The sequence below is a fragment of the Salvelinus sp. IW2-2015 genome, linkage group LG1 (genome assembly GCF_002910315.2).
Source record: "Salvelinus sp. IW2-2015 linkage group LG1, ASM291031v2, whole genome shotgun sequence".
In the NCBI taxonomy this organism is placed as follows: Eukaryota; Metazoa; Chordata; class Actinopteri; order Salmoniformes; family Salmonidae; genus Salvelinus; species Salvelinus sp. IW2-2015.
In genome coordinates, this window is record NC_036838.1 from 4256121 (window position 1) to 4270160 (window position 14040).

At 43.6% G+C, this 14040-nt stretch overlaps 1 long non-coding RNA gene across 2 annotated transcripts; it reads right to left on the bottom strand.

Annotated features, from left to right (window-relative positions):
• Positions 1 to 1209: 1209 nt before the first annotated feature.
• LOC111950898 (uncharacterized) lies at positions 1210 to 9389 on the bottom strand. Of its 2 annotated transcripts, XR_002875541.2 has the most exons (5): positions 8494 to 9389; positions 7363 to 7492; positions 6534 to 6682; positions 5507 to 5677; positions 1210 to 2408 (listed from the first exon to the last, which is right to left on the bottom strand). It is a non-coding gene; the product is annotated as an uncharacterized lncRNA (long non-coding RNA). The 2 variants fall into 2 exon arrangements; XR_002875542.2 differs by lacking the exon at positions 5507 to 5677 and having other exon boundaries at positions 8494 to 8725.
• Positions 9390 to 14040: the final 4651 nt, after the last annotated feature.

Consider the following 14040-nt stretch of genomic DNA (forward strand, 5'->3'; position numbering starts at 1 on the left):
TATAAAATAATATTTGCCTAATTCTGCACTCAAATATAATCTAAATCCCTCAATCTCATATAATTTAAAAGAGGGCTTTATCCATTTAAAATACAGCATGACATGACCTTCACAACTCAGTCTAGAACCCATTTACTGGCTTTCAGCTTAGTTATCTAAGTCCATGTGCACATGCCAGTCTTTCAAAAAAGTGTGGCCTAAGTTGGCAGTACAGTAGATCATAAGCATGAGTTGAAGGGTCCCCCAAAATTATTAAGTTATGCTTAATGTATAAGATACAATTGCATGAGCAATATGTTCAGTAGGCTGCATTGAGTCATTATCGGGAATTCAAAACACCAGTGTACTGTACAGCAAAATGAGTCATGGGATATAAAGAACGAAGCATTTGACAAGATAGTTTCAGGATTTCCATCTAACATGAAAACGTATTTGACTTTGTTTTACTTGACTGAGCTGGTAATGACATTTTCAATACTAACCTCATTAGCCATGTAATATCTGCTTCCACCGCTGCAATGCCTTTATCAACATTCCATTGATTCAATTTGATAAAGTTATGACATTATGGCACAGGGGGACTATTGTGTAAGGCATAGCCTTGTGTCCTCAAATGCTTTACATGTGAGGTTCCACAATTACCCACTTCCCCTAGGGCAGGGCTTCCTGTTGGATAACCATTTGAGAACGCCAAATCCCAGCAGGGAAATTAAGAGGTAAGAATAATTTGCATTCAGCTGCAATATGTAAACATTTCACATGGCTGTGGAATCATGCACATGTAGTTATCTACACAGAGTTTAGATCTAAGATAATCCTGTTTAAGATCCACACAGGGCAATGTCAGTCTATCCTCGCCATTCTGAGCACATGTGCGTGTCAAACAGGGATTTTAGCTCATATTTCATAACAGTGCCATCAATGACAAGGCCTTCTGGGCATAAGCAGCAGCCTTGGGACGAAGCTTATTCTTCGGGCCATGGATTTACACACTAAGTATGCAAGACATTTAGCACAGATGGCTAGTGCCGATTGAAATGTAGTTGTCTCCATTCTAAGGCAAACTAGTAACATCACATCCATTCAGCAGCAAACCAAGGTCTACCATCAAACCCACCAAGATCAAACTACAGTAGGTGGTGCAAATGCCTTCAGTTGGTTACATTTCTACTGCATTAAAAATGAATAGATTGACATGGACATTTTTTATTTGTTTACTAATTTTATTGATGAGTCATGAACAATTGTAAGGCAAAACTACAGTTCTGACATCATGCCACATTAGTTTACACCAAGAGAACAGCATGTTCCAGAAATACATTCACACAAACGTGATATGGTCTTGGCTGAGAGTCAAGTTGTTAGAGCCCCCTGCAAGGTCATTGCAATAACATTGTCATGAACACATTTTTCATGGTTGTAGCATTTGTTGCTTGCTACCTTCTCCTTGAGGTAGTGGATAATATCATACTTCACTGAATCTTTGACAAATGGTTCTCCTGATGACAATACACCACTATACATAACATTTAATCTAGTTCTATGAATATACATCAGTCAAAACATCAACGGTTAGTTTGATTCTGCTCCTTCACTCCATCAGGACAAGTGTTGGAACCAGGAAGTGGTGCAAAACCTAACACAAGAGGAAGTGCATCAACTGACCAGTCAGAACCCACTGGGCTGAAGAGGGGCACAGCAGGGCACAGGGCATCACCTCCTTGTGTGTTCAAACAGATGGGTTAGGAAACTTTATACCAGGGGTCTCCAACAATTGTGAAAATGCTTGCTTTTATTTTTTTGCGTACTATCGCAAACGGTCATAAACAAAGCTCCCGGCTGCTATCCAATCAACGGCACAGTGACATTATCCCACCCCTGGTTAGCAACCATCGGCTTAAAAAGCCAAACATAACAATATCGGCATCAATTGGATAGCCAGTGTTTTGTACTGTGCTGTAGCTGTGCTGCAGCGGGCTAACAGCAGAAACATAGCTAGACTGACATTCCTTTCTTGCATAATTAAAGGAGAATTCAACTCAAATGTGTTAGTTTCCCCCCAGACCTCAATTTATCTGATTTAAACATTGACACGGCCTCAGATCATTTATTGTTTCTCAATGCATATTTGTAATAAGCCTATTGACAGTAACATTTAAAAAATAACGTACAGAATACATTTTAAATGGAGCCCCCATTAGATTATTAACCATTATTTGAACAGTTATATAGACAAAAGAATATCTTATACACCAAGGACACGTGGAAGAGTTGCAGAGAATGTGCAGAGACGGCGTCACTACAGTCCTTGGTTCGAATCCAGGCTGTATCACATCCGGCCGTGATTGAGAGTCCCATAGGGTGGAGCACAATTGGCCCAGCGTTGTCCGTGTTTGTCCAGGGTAGGCCTTCATTGGAAATAAGAATTGGTTCTTAACAGACTTGCCTAGCTTAAATAAAGGTTACACACACACTGACTAAAATGTTATTTTGTTGGCATTTACRCATGTCCCCATTACCAGTAAAACATAATCAAAACCCATTTATTTCACTTACATGCTGTGCTGTTTCGTTGTTCATTTGTTCAGTCATTTAATTCTCAACCAGGATTTCTATGGAACGCCGTTTGGGTCTTTGCGTGTCAAATAACACTATTTGACGTATCAAATAAGCTTGTCGAACAATCAGGAGCTGAATATGACCGCACGTCACATAATAATTTAACGCGTTCATACATTTTTTACGTAGTTATTACACATTGATTACACTATCACTCGCATTTCAAATGTCACAACGATTCATCGATACGTATGATTTGATGCTGGTGAAGTTGTCTCGCGCACCTACAGTGCTGGTCATAAAAAAAGCTAGCTAGCTCATGTATGCAAAATATGTTCTTCCCCAAAAACATAGCAAAAAGACATATGTTTCAGTAGCTATAGTTAGCTAACTATATAGCTACATGTCATCTAAAATAACCCTAATTTATAAGAAAGTTCTTATTTGATTAATGGTGTCAGACCCATCTATGTGAAGCTAGCAACAATAAGGATTAAACTTGCAAACTATTACAGACTACAAAAGGGAAGCACAGCCGCGAGCTGCCCAGTGACACGAGCCTACCAGACGAGCTAAATCGCTTCTATGCTTTCTTTGAGGCAAGCATGAGAGCATCAGCTGTTCCCGACGACTGTGTGATCACGCTCTCCGTAGCCGACGTGAGTAAGACCTTTAAACAGGTCGACATACACAAGGCTGCAGGGCCAGAYGGATTACCAGGACATGTGCTCTGGGCATGTGCTGACCAACTGGCAGGTGTCTTCACTGACATTTTCAACATGTTCCTGATTGAGTCTAATACCAACATGTTTCAAGCAGACCACCATTGTCCCTGTGCCCAAGAACACAAAGGCAACCTGCCTAAATGACTACAGACCCGTAGCACTCTACGTCCATAGCCATGATGTGCTTTGAAAGGTTGGTAATGGCTCACATCAACACCATTATCCCAGAAACCCTAGACCCACTCCAATTTGCATACCGCCCAAACAAATCCACAGATGATGCAATCTATATTGCACTCAACACTGCMCTTTCCCACCTGGACAAAAGGAACACTTATGTGAGAATGCTATTCATTGACTACAGCTCAGTGTTCAACACCATAGTGCCCTCAAAGCTCATCACTAAGCTAAGGATCCTGGGACTAAACAACTCCCTCTGCAACTGGATCCTGGACTTCCTGACGGGCCGCCCCCAGGTGGTGAGGGTAGGTAGCAACACATCTGCCACGCTGATCCTCAACACTGGAACTCCCCAGGGGTACGTGCTCAGTCCCCTCCTGTACTCCCTGTTCACCCACGACTGCATGGCCAGGCACAACTCCAACACCATCAAGTTTGCAGACGACAACAGCGGAAGGCCTGAACACCGACAACGACGAGACAGCCTATAGGGAGGAAGTCAGTCTTGGCCGGGTGGTGTCAGAATAACAACCTATCCCTCAACGTAACCAAGACTAAGGAGATGATTGTGGACTACAGGAAAAGGAGGACTGAGCATGCCCCCATTCTCGTCGACGGGGCTGTAGTGGAGCAGGTTGAGAGCTTGGAAACTAAAAAGTCTTGGCATGGGTCCTGAGATCCTCAAAAGGTTCGACAGCTGCAACATCGAGAGCATCCTGACAGGTTGCGTCACTGCCTGGTACGGCAACTGCTTGGCCCTCTGACCGCAAGGCACTACAGAGGGTAGTGCGTACGGCCCAGTAAATCACTGGGGCTAAGCTGCCTGCCATTCAGGACCTCTACACCAGGCGGTGTCAGAGGAAGGCCCTAAAAATTGTCAAAGACCCCAGCCATAGACTGTTCTCTCTACTACCGCATGGCAAGCAGTACCGGAGTGCCAAGTCTAGGTCAAAAAGCTTCTCAACAGTTTTTCCCCCAAGCCATAAGACTACTGAACAGGTAATCAAATGGTTACCCGGACTATTTGCATTGTGTGACCCCCCGCAACCCCTCTTTATCATAGATGCATAGTCACTTTAACTTTGAGGAGCATGACGATCAGCTTAACAACCACGTGATGCTGCATGACAATGTGAACATGATTGGGTGACAATCCGCTGACCGAGGAGTTATAGATTCCTCTATTGCCCAATGGGAGTCTTCTCTGGTTTGGTAAGCTAAATAAGCAAGTTTGTTTGGTTACTAAGACAACTACTGTAGCTATCAATTAAACTTACTAGCTACTTCAGTGGATTTCGAACACTTTTCTCCTGGTAATTGTGTCAAATTATAGCCATGACACAAGGGATAACCAACGTGGGGGTTCTACGCATTCTCTGTAAAATAATGCAACTCACTGGGAGGTAAGTTCCACTTCGCTAGCGCGTCGTAGAACATGCCTTCCATGTCGTTCACCATTTTCCAAAGAACACATAGCACMTTGATTATCCCTTATGTAAKTGACAAATWTTTACACAAGATAAGTTGAAAATGGTGGGCRTAGCCTACGAAGCATGACACATTCAATGAGGAAATAGGCTAGGAGTTACAAAATACACCTACAGCATTTAACCACCATAAAATACATTAGGAAGGCATACATCTGTTTTCTAGACATTTGTCTGCAGTATCATACATGAGCATCAAACTGCTGTATACATGCTCACCACCTGCAACTGCCGGGCAGCTTCACAGAACCCCCTGTTATAGTCTAGGTCCAACAAGGCACGCTGCAGCATACAGCCATGACGGCTACACTGCAGCACCTGCCCAAGACAGATATTTACACAGTGATTCCCTAATGTCACCCTAGTACCTATATAGTGCACTACTTTGACCAAAGCCTGGACAAAAGTAGTGCACTAAATGGGGAATAGGGCACCATTGTGAAAAAGCCAGACTATAGCCCAAGCCACATACCCTAAAAAGCAGTGCACTAAGTAGGGAATAGTGCGCAATTTGGGACAAACACAGACTATCGGCCAACCATGTAGCCTACTTACCCAGTAGGCCAATTACAGCGGAGGTGAGAGGGACCCATTTCTAACAGAAATCGAATCTGTTAATAATATATTTCTCATGCTTTGCCCTTCATTGTCATCATGCATCTGGTCTCAATAGACGCCCTCATGTGAGTTCATCAAGGACATCGGACACGATGAGATGCCAACCCACTACAGGTGAGAAACAGAAGATACGTTTTTAGCACAGAGGTTTGCTGATCTGATAAACTTTGGTTTCATATGTGAGACAGTTCAATTTAAGAAGATTTGATTGGTCCCTAATGAGGGTATTGATCTTCTACAAAGTATGCCCTCTACTGGACAACGTTATCACCAACAGGGAAATCTTTGTCACTAGACCACGTCTCAAACTCATTTCTTGGAGGGACGATGTCTGCGGGTTTTCGCTCCCTTGTACTTGCGTGATCAATTCAGCTCATTAATTGTTGGAAACTCCAGTCACCTGGTTGTTTAAGTCTTTATTACACAAATTGAAAGGAAATATAAAGGAAGCATACACTCAGCCCTCCATAAAATGAGTTTGACATCCCTGCACTAGACTACTAAACCTGTTACTATCTTCTACAGTACCCCTTTCCCACTAAAGTTAGTTGGCGAAAGCCAATCCAGTTTAATTCAATTGTAAATACGTCTACAGGATTATTTGAACACAAAAAGATAGAAGGGCACTTCTGTTATCTAAAGACAAAGTTTGTCTGCAGTATCATACATGAGCATCAAACTGCTGTATACATGCTCACACCTGCAACTGCCAGGGCAGCTTCACAGAACCCCCTGTTATAGTCTAGGTCCAACAAGGCACGCTGCAGCACACAGCCATGACGCTACACTGCAGCACCTGCCCAAGACCAGATTACAAAAGCATGCACGTCCAGAATGACACACCATCCTATATAGTTCACCACTTCTGACCAGAGCCATACGAGCCCAGGTCAAAAGTACTGCATTAAATAGGGAGTCATTTGGGACAGATACACTATAGGCCAAGCCATATTAGTCTACTTACCACGTAGGCCAATTACAGCAGAGGTGAGAGGGATCCATGGATCTTGGCGCCACGGAAATAGAATCTGTGTCATTCTATTTCTATGCTTTGCCGCTCCATTGCCATCATTGGACTTCAAGGACATTGACTTGTTAAAATATCCTGAACCACTACAGTGGGAAAGATTAGAAGAGTGTTTTAGTATGCAGCTTATTGTTGAAATGATAAACATTAGATCCATATGTCAGACAGTTCAATTTATAAAACAGACCATTTGATCTGTCCCTCATGACCATTGATATTATCCTGGTATGCCTCACTGGAAGATGTGTATCATTACCACCAACAGGGAAACTTTTCTGGGCCTAGACTACGAGCTAAACCTGTGTACCCTTTTCACGACAGTACCCCTCTGCCACTAAAGTTAACTAGCTGGTCAAATCTAGTTTCATTGAATTGTAAATACGTCTGCAGCATTTTATTTATTTCAACACAAAAGATAGAAGAGACACTTCTGTTATCTAAAGACAAAGTTTGTCTGCAGATCATACATGAACATCAAACTGCTGTATACATGCTCACACTGCAACTGCCAGGGCAGCTTCACAGAACCCCCTGTTATAGTCTAGGTCCAACCAGGCACGCTGCAGCATACAGCCATGACGGCTACACTGCAGCACCTGCCCAAGACCAGATTATTTACACAGTGATTCCCTAATGCGCCCTAGTACCTATATAGTGCACTATTTTGACCAAAGCACTGGACAAAAGTAGTGCACTAAGTAGAGAATAGTGTGCCATTTAGGGGGGGGAAAGCCAGACTAAAGGCCAAGCCATGTAGCCTACTTACCCAGTAGGCCAATTACAGCAGAGGTGAGAGGGACCCATGATCTTGGCACCACAGAAATGTGTGTACCTTTATTGTCAGCATGCATCTCTTGACTTCAAGGACAACCGACTCGTTGAGATATGCTGAACCACTACAGATGGGAAACATAGAAGATTAGTGTTTTAGTAGAGCAGTTTATTGTTGAGATGATAAACATTGGTTTCATATGTTTGAATATTTTCTGTCCCCTGATCTTATCCTAGTACACACACCCTTTACTGGACAACGTGYATCATTACCACCAACAGGGAAATCTTCTTGGCAGTGGAGTACTAGCCAAACCTATAMTCTTTTCTATAGTACCCCTTTGCCACTAAATTAGATAGCTGGCTAGTAAAAACGAATCTAGTTTAATTTAATAGTAAATACATTACAGAATTTTAGATTAACACAMAAAAAAAAAGAGGGAWGGGACCAACGTATGTTTTCTAAAGACAATGGTTTGTGTACAGTATCATGAGCGTCAAACTGCTGTATACAKGCGCACAACTGCAATTGCAAGGCTTCACATAACCCACTGCTATTGTATACSGGTAACTACCAAAATAATGGAAACGYTTGAGTAAATGTATACAACSTATATTGAAAACTTCTACACGTGTGGTTTCTGAATTCATCAAGCAATTAATATCYCGTAATGTTTTGGGTCATGTATAATTATCAAAGTCGCCTACTAATTTTCACTACCATGGCTAGAAGAGATTTGCATCTTTGAAATAAGGGTCTCAAATGAGTATAGGTGGTTTAAAGTGTGTACGTTAGTCACCAGATTATAACACGCTACAGCCTACGGCCATGATGGCTTCACTGCAGGACCTGCCCAAACCCAGATTAGCTACAGAGTACCGTGACTGCCAAATGGCACCCTATTTCCTATGTGCCCTGGTCAAAATAGCGAATACGGTGACATTTAGGCCAGATACATGTTATAAATACAACAGTTACCAGAAACAAGTTCCCGTTTTTTAGAAAATGTAACCCCGTCATCGTCCTAGCTAACGTTAGACTTGTTTGGCCTGGTTGGACGTTTAACAAACGTAGCTAGCTAACGTTAGCTTTTGGCTGGCAGGTTAGCAAGGACACATTTCTTACCATGTTCAATGTGTTTTGGTCATGCCCATCCATTCGAATCATCTCCTTTCCGCAATACATAACAAAATGTAAGGTTTTAACAAAAATAAAAATGAGCCCTGCTTTGCTAGCTTCCCGCCTCAGACGAGGATAAAAATACTTCTTCTTTGGGATTGTGTTGGCGGATCGCATCCAATTTAAGATACATACACCGCCACCTACTGGATAGTGAGGCCAATCACGACCTACCTATACTGAACAAAAATATAATCGCAACATGTAAAGTGTTGGTCCCATGTTTTATTAACTGAAATAAAAGATCTCAGAAATGTTCCATATGCACCAAAAGCTTATTTCTCTCAAATTGTGTGCACTAATTTGTTTACATCCCAGGTWAGTGAGCATTTCTCCTTTGCCAAGTTAATGCATCCACTTGACAGGTGTGGCATATCAAGAAGCTGAGTAAACAGCACGGTCATTACACAGGTGCACCTTGTGCTGCAGACAATAAAAGGCCAGTCTAGAATGTGCAGTTCTGTCATACAACACAATGCCACAGATGTCTCAAGTTTTGAGGGAGTGTGCAATTGGGATACTGACTGCAGGAATGTCTACAGGAATGTTGACAGAGAATTTAATATGAATAATGTTAGAGAATTTTGCAGTACGTCCAACCGGCCTCATAACTGCAGTTCACATGTAACCACGCCAGCCCAGGAACTCCACATTCGGCTTCTTCACCTGCAGGCTGGATCGTCTGAGACCAGCCACCCGGACAGCTGATGAAACTGAGGAGTATTTCTGTTTGTAATAAAGCCCTTTTGTGGGGGGGRRAAAWTCTGATTGGCTGGGCCTGGCTCCCCAGTGGGTGGGCCTATGCCCCCCCAGGCCCACCCATGGCTGCACCCCTGCCCAGTSATGTGAAATCAATACATTAGGGCCTAATGCATTTATTTAAATTGACTGATTTCCTTATAATCAAAYGTTATTGGTCACATACGTGTTTAGCAGATGTTATTGTGGGTGTAGCGAAATGCTTGTGTAACTCTGTTTATATTTTTGTTCAGTATACATTCAATTCTTTGTGGTACAGTACTATAACATTTGGGGAAATGAAAAATCACTCTTCCAACTATTAGCTCTCTCTTTAAAATAAAATAATATTATAAAATAACTATTTACCCTATCTAATCCTACTCCAGACTGCCTAAATGTGCCTAATTGCTTTATTAATACATTTTCAAGTTTTCAAGTTCATAACTGTGCATTCTCCTCAAACAATAGCATGGTATTATTTCACTGTAATAGCTACTGTAAATTGGACAGTGCAGTTAGATTAACAAGAATTTAAGCTYTCTGMCAATATCAGATATGTCTATGTCCTGGGAAATGTTCTTGTTACTTACAGCCTCATGCTGATCGCATTAGCCTACGTTAGCTCAACCATCCCGCAGGGGACCCACCGATCCTGTAGAGGTTTTAATTAACATCTTATGACACAACATACACGTAGTATTACTTTCTTAGCTACAGTATACAGTTATACCATATCCACTGGCATATACTATAATTTAGATGTAGCATACACTATCATTTGGACTCACATTGCTGTGCTCGGCTCACTTTAAACAGGAAGGGGTGGAGCGGCGGTCCTCCAAGTTAACATATGTTTTGAGCCACTGCACAAATCAAGACTTCATTGAACTCGAGACAATGCCAAGGGGTGCGCAATATTGTATAAAGTTAGTGCTATATCCTGCACGATCTATCTGTACAGTATGAGCCCTCGGGTAATAATCTCCGATTGATTTGGGACCACCAGCCACGGTCTCACTTGATCGGTGGACCCAGAGATGCCATTCTCTGTGATACATTTCCGATTGTGACGTTGGCTGGAGATCTATGGCTATATGTCCCAAAGCCGATTGAGCTCCAGTACTACGTTTTCTCGTATTTAATGACGTATGCCTTATATGATTTCACTCCTTCATATGACATTGGATATAAAAGATTTTGCAAGTAGTGAGTCGACTTGATGTGCTTGATAGTTTGAGCACAGCTATCGCTAGATCATTATGTATGATTCATGAAGAAGTGACTGACGAAGTGACATGATAGCAGTGCAACATTCAAGAGAGGCTATCCTAATACACCTTATATACTAGACCAGTGACTTTGATTGTTACAATCATAAAGTCTATTCAGGCTCATCCTGTCCTTTGGAGTCTGTAGAGAGACATACGATCTACACTTTGAACTAAACAGTAATAGCAGCAGCCTCGCTGACAAGCGACGTCGAATTTCAATGTCGCCTCGTACGCGTGTGTCCACGTCACGGATAGCATCTCGAAAAGATTCAAGTTTATCAGAATCTCACCTGAACGCCTACAATCAATGGACGCTATCAGCATCCGTATATTTTCTGCATAGAGGTCTTTCACACTGCCTCCCCGCTTCACACCAAATTTCTGACAATAGATTTGAGTAGGTTGTTGAATAACTATTAAGATATAACTTGAATGGATGACCAAAATTATATTCATAAGCTCCTCTACTGCCTAACTCCTCTCTCTCTCAACATATGATAGTATTGCGTGTTTATAACATTGGTTGTGCAATCTGTTGGTAGCTGCAGCACGTTAGCTTAATGCTAGAAATATAGGTTAGTATGCCAAATCAGTATCGCGCACTACCCACAATCCGAATGCATGACAGGGTCCTCCACTATCTTGTAATCTAGTGTTTTCGTGACAGATCACACACACGAGCGAGGGAAACGTTACGGTCCGAGATGTCTATAAGACTTTAACAGGATGAGTCACGCCTGCTCAGACACCGTACTCCGCATTGCCTGTAAGCTCATCATGTAATTGCCCGAGGCACGTGAGATTCCTGTCATTGGATTCTACTCTCCTATAGACGTGAGGTGTGGTGTTAGTATCGTATCGCTCGCGCTGAGACGCAACATCTCTCGTATACTCAAGGTAATCCAGAGACATCTAGTAAACAAATCAGATGACCAACACCCCCCCTTATCTTTCTGTAGTCGCTTAGCAGAACACTTCTACAGGGCATAACTACTAGCGAAACTCTGTGCGTTACCTATGCTTCCCGGGGTTCGTATCTATGACTCGGTTGACTGCTTAAAGATGTCTTGACTCGTGAAGCGAGTCCATGTCTGCGCGTACTCCTTTACAATCCTGAGCGCGAGAGCAGGGTGTGAGTTAGATCAGAACTATATGCTGACGTTCACACTAACAATAACAGTCGATATCCTTAGAGCTAGCGACACATACTAGGCGACTAAATAAACTGTGTGGGTGTGTCGAGATGACGCAGCGCAGGGATACAGCCAAAGTCACTTCTCACACCCTGTCAGATTACCGGAATCGTTCGTCATATGTAGCTGCGGATGATTCAGCGGAGGGTACCCGGATCACTAATTAATGTAATATTGTATAGGCTGCACTACAATCCATGACTTGTAAGAACAAGAGGAAATAAATACAGAGTGATTGAACTAATGACACTCATTATATATTTATATAGACACCTCCGACTCTCCACATTCTGTAGTATTGAGTCAACGTGTGTCACTCTGTAGATCTCGTTTATGGACACCTCATGCGGGTAAAGTGCCCTCTCGTGCGCTTAGATTCTGGATGAATCCCATAAATGAGTACAGAATCGCAGAGTGTCCCGATAATGATAGGCGAAAGCCAAAAATCTCTCACTCGCTGTTTAGGCGGTAGGATATATGTCTCAGTTGTGCAGCGCGTGTGTACTATGTGACCCTTTTATTTGTAGTAAAGACTTGGTCGCCACTTCGTGCTTATTCTTAGACATTGTGGCATTACTATTGGGCAGATGACGAACATGTGGATTGAATAGCTCAGCTCCTTCTTTGTCGCCTCATAGGCTGTGGGAATACCTGAGAAGCGCCATAGTCATGCAGTATAATCCATTCGTAACGGCACCCCTAAAATGTTGGAGGTCGCTGACTAACGAATATAGTAAACTTGTGTAAACATCAGAAGATACTCTCACAACTGATACACGCAAATATGGTCCCCAACGTAGAATCATGGATTAACAACGCATGGACCCTGAACGAAGTCGATGGGTACGAAAGCTCTACTTTAACAGCCTTGCACAATGGCTTTCGTATTGAAATTTCACATCGAATAACAGAGTCGCGCAAACTGCAGTTAGTATCTTTCTCTGCTGCTGTGCCTGCGAGAGAGAGATGCATTATTAGTATATCAGACACTCATCCCGATCAATAGGGCAGAACTTCCTCCAGCCTGGACTCCGAACAAGCAATACAGCAGTCATCATCAGACAACCAGTGCCCCCGATGTCCACGAAAAAGAGGACATCATGAAAAAAGAGCTAAACTGTCAATAACTGTCGAGATACCAGAGCTATTCTGCTGTGTTTACCCAATTCTATTAATAAAGCTATGTGTGAAGCAACCTAGCAGTCCCGTGAAGTCTGGAAGTGGGGGGGGGGCCCGAGACAGTTCTAGGGAGTCAGGCCTCCCCTCCCTCAGATCGTATGATGTAACCATTAGGTGAGGGGGGAAAATGCGAAGGACTAAACGTCGCAAGCAGACCGTGGGGCACCTCGTTTGTGTTGTCTAATCACTAATTCTCACACCTCAGTGCGTTTTGAAATAGGAAGGCCAGGCTCCTCTTGCTTGTTACTTTCTTACTTGCCTGCTTGCATCTCACTGAAAAACTTGCCAAATACCCCCATGAGTGAGCACTGCTCCCTCCCTTCTCGCTGTCACCCTGCTCTCGTCTCCCGTCCCTTGCCTCGCCTCCTGCTTGATGCCTTGGCTTCACATCTTTGTGCTGAACTAGTTAGTTTCATCGGCACAGTGATTTGTGAGGTCAGGAATGAGGGTCGGTGGGGACGTGGTCCGGAGCTCCGAGGCTGTGTGCAGGGCAGCGAGGGCAGAACTTATAAACCGACGCCTGAGCTCACACTTGGGTCAGTGTTGCTCTCTCGTCGGTAGTACTGCTCTAGCCGGTCACGGCTCTCCGCTGCGCCTGCTCGTTAGACTTCGACTCTCCTGTTCTGGACCTCCCTTCAGCACTCCTCAGGTCATACTCTCCCGGTCGACTGCTGTCCTGGCCTCTTACCATCACGGACAGGGAGAGCTAGAAGCTGTACCGTCCCTGCAGGTTCATTAGACACAGGACCAGACATGTAGACGGGCATCCGCACTTGCACTCCAGTGGTGGTAGCAGCCCCTGCGTCCGCGCCTGAGCACGACCAGGAGAACGAGGAGGAGTTGTATCCCTCGTCGTAACCCCGGACGAGAGAGAGGGGCCTGGAGAGTGCTCAGCCGCGACTGGCCCATGCGCCCCGACCAATAGAGCACAGAAGAGGTGAATGGAGGGACGGGGACAGGAGTACCCAGAGGACACAGACAAAAGTAACTAAGCCCATGACCCACCCACTGACTTTAGCTGCAGCGGTTGGCACGAACTTTTGGATGATACCCTTTCTATCTCGATTTGGGAGACAAAATATGGAGGTATGGAATTTTTATAACACCGG